The sequence below is a fragment of the Salvelinus sp. IW2-2015 genome, linkage group LG14 (assembly GCF_002910315.2).
Source record: "Salvelinus sp. IW2-2015 linkage group LG14, ASM291031v2, whole genome shotgun sequence".
In the NCBI taxonomy this organism is placed as follows: domain Eukaryota; kingdom Metazoa; phylum Chordata; class Actinopteri; order Salmoniformes; family Salmonidae; genus Salvelinus; species Salvelinus sp. IW2-2015.
Genome location: NC_036854.1, coordinates 6208038 through 6214285, shown reverse-complemented (window position 1 = coordinate 6214285; position 6248 = coordinate 6208038). Strand labels below are relative to the sequence as shown.

The 6248-nt window shown below is 41.7% G+C and overlaps 1 protein-coding gene across 3 annotated transcripts in view; it reads left to right on the top strand.

Moving 5' to 3' along the window:
- The first annotated feature begins 2467 nt into the window (after positions 1 to 2467).
- Positions 2468 to 6248, top strand: part of LOC111972706 (filamin-A-interacting protein 1) — a 47566-nt gene continuing 43785 nt past the window's right edge. For 2 of the 3 annotated variants that reach the window (XM_023999754.2, XM_023999751.2), the window contains exon 1: positions 2469 to 3103. The gene's annotated coding sequence lies outside the window, so the exon portion shown is untranslated. Of the gene's footprint in view, positions 3104 to 6248 lie in introns of all 3 variants that reach the window. The other variant, XM_023999752.2, reaches the window with a different exon arrangement.

The following is a 6248-nucleotide window of genomic DNA, read 5'->3' as shown; positions in this document are numbered from 1 at the left end:
CCTTGCACTTTGATTTGGCTTGATTACATAGAGGTCGTGGAGAGTTGTACACATACCTTTCTACATGTATTGTCAATGGTAACGACATGAATCGCTCACTGTATTTCTTTGATTGATCAGAGGAACTGTACAGTTGCAAACGATAAGATCTTGAGCCAAGGTATTGGGTCCATACAAAAAGTGAAGGGCTCTTACGTTGGATAAGGTAAACAAACATTTTGAAAATGACTTCAAAAGGTACTGACTTGATCAGTATCTTAGTAACCCCAGATGAAATGCCCAACAGAGAGGTTCTGACCATGATAACCATCTCGGAGCATTAGGGAGCAGAGAGAAGGAGAGGCCCTGACTCAATTGTCAGTAATGTGCAGTGCTTTGGTTTCCGGCTCCCTGTGCATTAGGAGAGAATGGAAGACTGTAACCATAGCCACAGTTATGAGCACACCATCACCTTTCGTGTTCCGGAAAGATTTAAAATAATTATACAATAAACTTTCAGTTGTCATTTTACTGTTATTATGGTACATGTCAGGATGAAGATCAAACGTGGACATAATAATTAGGAAGGATAGAAGAATATTAGGATAGAATTCTAGGGAAACAGCCCCCCTTTTGCCTCAGAACAGCCTCAATTTGCCGTGGCGTGGACTCTACCATACCCATTTCAAAGGCATTTTTTGTCTTGCCCATTCACCCTCTGAATGGCACACATACACATTTACATTTAAGTCATTTAGCAGACGCTCTTATCCAGAGCGACTTACAAATTGGAAAGTTCATACATATTCATCCTGGTCCCCCCGTGGGGAATGAACCCACAACCCTGGCGTTGCAAGCGCCATGCTCTACCAACTGAGCCACACGGGACCGTACACAATCCATGTAACAATTGTCTCAAGGCTTAAAAATCCTTCATTAACTTGTCTCCTCCCCCTTATCTACACTGATTGAAGTGGATTTAACAAGTGACATCAGTAAAGGATCATAGTTTTCACCTGGATTCACGTGGTCAGTCTATGTTATGGAAAGAGCAGGTGTTCTTAATGTTTTGTGTACTCAGTGTATGTCATCTACACAGAAGAATTATCTCTAACCACTAGATTACTTAATAAAATACTTAGACTTTGAAACAGTTTGGTCACTTTCACAGCCGTGTCTCAAGTGACTCARSTGGAWWKAKGTGGTCAGTCTAMGTTATGGAAAGAGCAGGTGTTCRTAATGTTTTGTGTACTCAGTGTATGTCATCTACACAGAAGAATTATCTCTAACCACTAGATTACTTAATAAAATACTTAGACTTTGAAACAGTTTGGTCACTTTCACAGCCGTGTCTCAAGTGACTCATGTTATCCACAAGTGCAACACTGAATCTTAATGTGAGGACCACCATCAGGTCTGGGCTAAAAATATAGAAGGATCCATGTTTTAAAACAACAACATCTCTCACACCAACTTTATGACTTCATTGGGGCGTGTGGTTCAAGTATAATGAGTTGTGCATTAATAAGACCTCTGTGTGAACATATACTGCACATCTGTTTCCAAAGTATTGAATAGCATTAGGTGTGCGTCCCAAATGGCACCATATTCCCAAAGTAGTGCACTACATAGGAAATAGGTTGCCATTTGGGAGACAACCAGACTAGATACCATATTTCAACAAGGAGACCTAGCAACTTAGCACCTGTCTGAAGTTCCAGCTTTCATGTGTCATTATAGAACCAACTTGATTGATTGAGCTTTAGGCTAGTTTTATTGGAAAGAGTTGACAAACGGTTGTGATTATTCCTTTCTATATCAATGGTGACTGGTAATGCCGCTGGAGTTACTCTCACAATGAATGTTTATGTTTCTTAAATGCCATCACTTTAAAGAAAGACGTGTTGTTCAAGTGGCTCCGGTGCGAGAGCCATTGTCAATTACAGCGTGAGCAAGGTCATACACCCCTAGACAATGACATTTACAACACTTTGGTGTCAACGGAGCCTATGTTTGTCAAGGCTAGATGTCACGCTTGTAACACTACAGCAGCAGAACCCTCACAGGAGTGGATCACTGCTTCTCATTTGTAATGCTTTGTTTTGACTTGGTTTTATTGGGAACAAATGTTCTCATATTTATGGCTCTCAATAAATCATTTTTGTTTGAAAAGGTTAACTTGGCCCCTGTACGGTATCAGTGGTCGAATCCTTCTAGGGAAAAATTGCTGAGCAAGCAAATGGATGCATAAAGTGGAACCACCTTTACACAAAAACAATAAACTAACTTCTCATACTCAAATGGTTGAAGGCAAACTGGTGATCTTATATTATTTGCCTGCGATTTTCTCATTTGCTTCTTAGAAAAGATGACTGTGTATTGACTAACCAGGCAGAGACTGAGCCCTCCTTGCTAACCCTGCCTCTGCTCTGGCGGGAGTGGTAGAGCTGGACTTCCCCTGGCTGCTTCAGAGTGGGATAGTTCAGCTGTCAGAGGGGCTTGGAAAAGCTTCCCTCAATCTGCTCAGCTGCTAACAGCCATGAGTGACTGAGAACACTTGTTAAATATAGCCCAGGCAGACTCTGCTACACTCAAAGCTCTACACTCTCCTGCCCAGGAACAAAAGGGAAAAGGCAGGGTCCTGGCTACTGACAGGCTATATTCCACTTATCTACCCTCCTCTCCATCTAACTTTGGATATCTCCATTTGAAGGAAAAACGGACTTTTCATACAAAAGCAGCTCTGACCACCTCCTCTTGCTTGCTGGTCTCTCTCTCTCTCTCTCTTTTTCTTTCTCATCCTCTCAGTTTGTGAAAGACTGCCGGCCCAAACTCCTGGAGAGGACAAAGCTTGGTGTTCATCTTCAGACGCCTCTTGCATTGCCTCTGTTGCCTTGACAGGAGAGAAGAGGAGAAACAAGTTATTAAAAGAGAAAAGTAAGAGGTGAGAGTATAGATCATCTACGTTTGATATGATGTCTCTTTTTGACACACACAGTCAAGGTAACTGAAGAACACTGAGACATTGAGGAGAGACGGTTTTTACTCTGGGACTTGATTCTCAGTAACTGAGATATTCCTTTTTGACCTGTCGTCACCTGTGATGTGGTACCATTGAGAACAGGTAAGGGGAAATGATTCTGCTATTCTTCATAGATTTGAATAGCAAAAATAAACTTGTATGGACTAAATGTTGGGACATTTAGATGCCCAATTATTTGGCTTCTAGTTCCCTTTCTAGTTCGTAAAATGGAACACATTGTGAATCAGGGAGTTGGGAAAGAACATTAGTTGCTGCCATCTGACGTCCGGTCCAGACTCAATTCAGGAAATGGTACATTAGGAGGCATTCATTGATTACATCTTTTACCAGAAGAACGCTTTAGCTCTCTCTCTAGAGGATATATTAAATGTACTAATAGCTGAGTAACAACACAGGAAACGTAGTGAAAATGATGCAATAATACAATGATAAATCAGGGTCTAACATACTGTAGTTGCTCAACTTTCTTTGGACTGTGAGATTTGTCTCTAAACATGTAAACTTGTTCACGTTGGAGGAAAGTTGAAGTAATTAACATTAAAGAATGTCTCTCTTATTAATAAGCCTGTATGGCTCTGTTGGTATGGCATAGTGCTTGCACTGCCAGGGTTGTGGGTTCAATTCCCAGGGCCACCCAAATGTAATATGTACGCAAGCATGACTGTAAGTCACTTTGGATAAAAGCGTCTGCTAAATGGCTGATATTATCACTATCATGTCTGTCCACTTTGACGTTTTCCCATGTCAAAACAATAGATGTTCCCAATGGGTTTTGTTCTGATAAGAGGTTCCATGAGAGACCCTGCCGTTTGAAGGCACACAGTAAACAGAGATGCTATCCCACCCTCTCACTGTTATTCCAGTGGTAGCCAGTAGATGTGTCCTCTGCCAGCTTGTGGTACCATACACACATACCCAGGCAGCACATGTGGGTGGCACCTTAATTGGGGAGGACTAGTTTCATGGTAATGGCTGGAGCAGAATCAGTGGAATGGTATTAAACACATGTGTTTGATACCATTCCATTTACTCCCTTCCAGCCATTATTATGAGCAGTCCTCCCCTCTGCAGCCTCCCGTGCCAGGCAGTCACATCCCTAGGGACTAGGGAACGTTCCATTAATAACTTTTTCCACTGTTTCAATTGTAAGTTATTTTTAATCCGATCAAAATATTTTTCCCTCTGTGATGATACAATAAATGTCTGCTGTCCGTGTGGGTAAGGTAGGGCTTCAGTGTCGTTTCCGTCATCAAGTCATTGTCATTGGCTTTAGGAACTCCACACAGCTATCCTGTGTGTTATGTGGAGGATGATCAAGGGTTAAAAAAATCTATTGTCTTTTGTAATGGACAGGTCAGAGGTCAGTTTGTTTAGAAATATTTTGGACAATGCCAATAGTGTTCAGAACAACTGAAGGAATAGTGAGGTCCTGTTGCATATCAATGAACATTTCTCAAAGGGCAGTTTATACAGATATTATTCTTGGACACTTTTATACTTCCTCCTTAATCTCTATTAACAAGCCTGAATTACTTTAATGGAGTATACCTTTCTGGACAGATTATTGACAGGTTGGGTAGTTATCGGGTATTATGTATGAGAAACTAAATTACTGCCTGTGGACCCTCTCTTTTGTCCTCCCCTCCAGTCTGTAACTCAATTGATCCCACTGCATTCCCTGGTGCTCATGTAAGTTTCTCTGGCAGCGGTTGTCTTTAAATCATCTGCTTCAGTTTGTGCCTGTGGCATTACTTCACCGGCAGCCAAGGCCCAAGTGATAAGACAGTGAACCATGAGATCACTTAGCTAATTCAGCTCTGCAATCTCCCATGGAGGGAAACAGCAGGGCCTGTCCTCATGTTTTGTTTCGTAACAACAGCACCGCTGTTCCCATGACAGCAAAATAAGGGACTAGAGAGAGATGGATTACATTTGTTTGGGTGCTTTGCCTTGTTGACGTTTTTGGGATGAGTCTTGTCCTGGAGGCAGAACTGAGCGATTTTCACTAGCTGCAAAATCTAAAATGCCGATATAGTACAAATTCATGAAAACAAAAATGTCCTTCATGGTCTTAATTTAAGGTTTGGGTTAGGCATTAGGGTTAGCAGTGCGGTTAAGGTTAGGTTTAACATCAGATTTTATGGCTGTGCCAGCTAGTGACCACTGCCGAGCTGCCTCCAGAACAAGATTCATGACGAAAACCACTAACCTGCTTGCCAGATGATAGGACACAAAAAACACTGGCTGAGATCACTAAATATTGTGAATGAAATAATACTATATATCATCTCTATCACAGATCGTTATGTGCGCTTCATAAAAATAGTATATCACGAAAAATGTTAAATGGAGATGACAGATAAACACGTTTGACTGAATAACCCATTGTCAGCATTATGTTGTGGGTGCTTTTACATCCCACAAAGGGTGTGTCTCTTTAAAAATGTCCAAGGGTAACCATGCATTACCACTATGCTATTTAACATTCCATATCAGCCCACACTTAGTGGAATCATCCAGCCTGCCCACACACTGAAGTAGAGCTGAAGGTGTGGTGCATGGGACGGACAGCATGCACGCACACACACACACACACACACACACACACACACACACACACACACACACACACACACACACACACACACACACACACACACACACACACACACACACACACACACACACACACACACACACACACACACAGTGATTTGGAGTGGTGCTGGCCTCACACAACGTCTCTGGATTATTCTCTCATTATCAGCTGGAACAGCTGCATCTGAAGCACCCCACAATCATTTCCAGCCCTTGCTATTGTACTGCTCCTAACAAGGGGAATCAAAGGATTTCAAATGATAGCTGGTCAGCTGGTTTACATAATTCAGCGTTGTAAGAGCAGATGTACTGTATGTATTTAACTCCAAATGCTCAAATGCTCACCCCAAATGGAGGACCATTTGTGATTTGTGCTCAGAACATAACACGTCTCTCAACTCATCTTTACCGATATAAAGCCTTTAAAGTATGTTTACTGTAAGATAAGGCTGATCTACCTACAGACTGTTCTGTGAGCTGTCTTTTTTTCTAATTGCAAGACTTCTGTCTTCACCCCATTTGTCCTGACATTCCTAGATGTTATGACAGCATGTGTTTTCTGGGAAACTGATGACAAACAAATAGTTGAGTGTTTCAGGCTCAGGGAGAAAATAGTCTGTAAAAATCA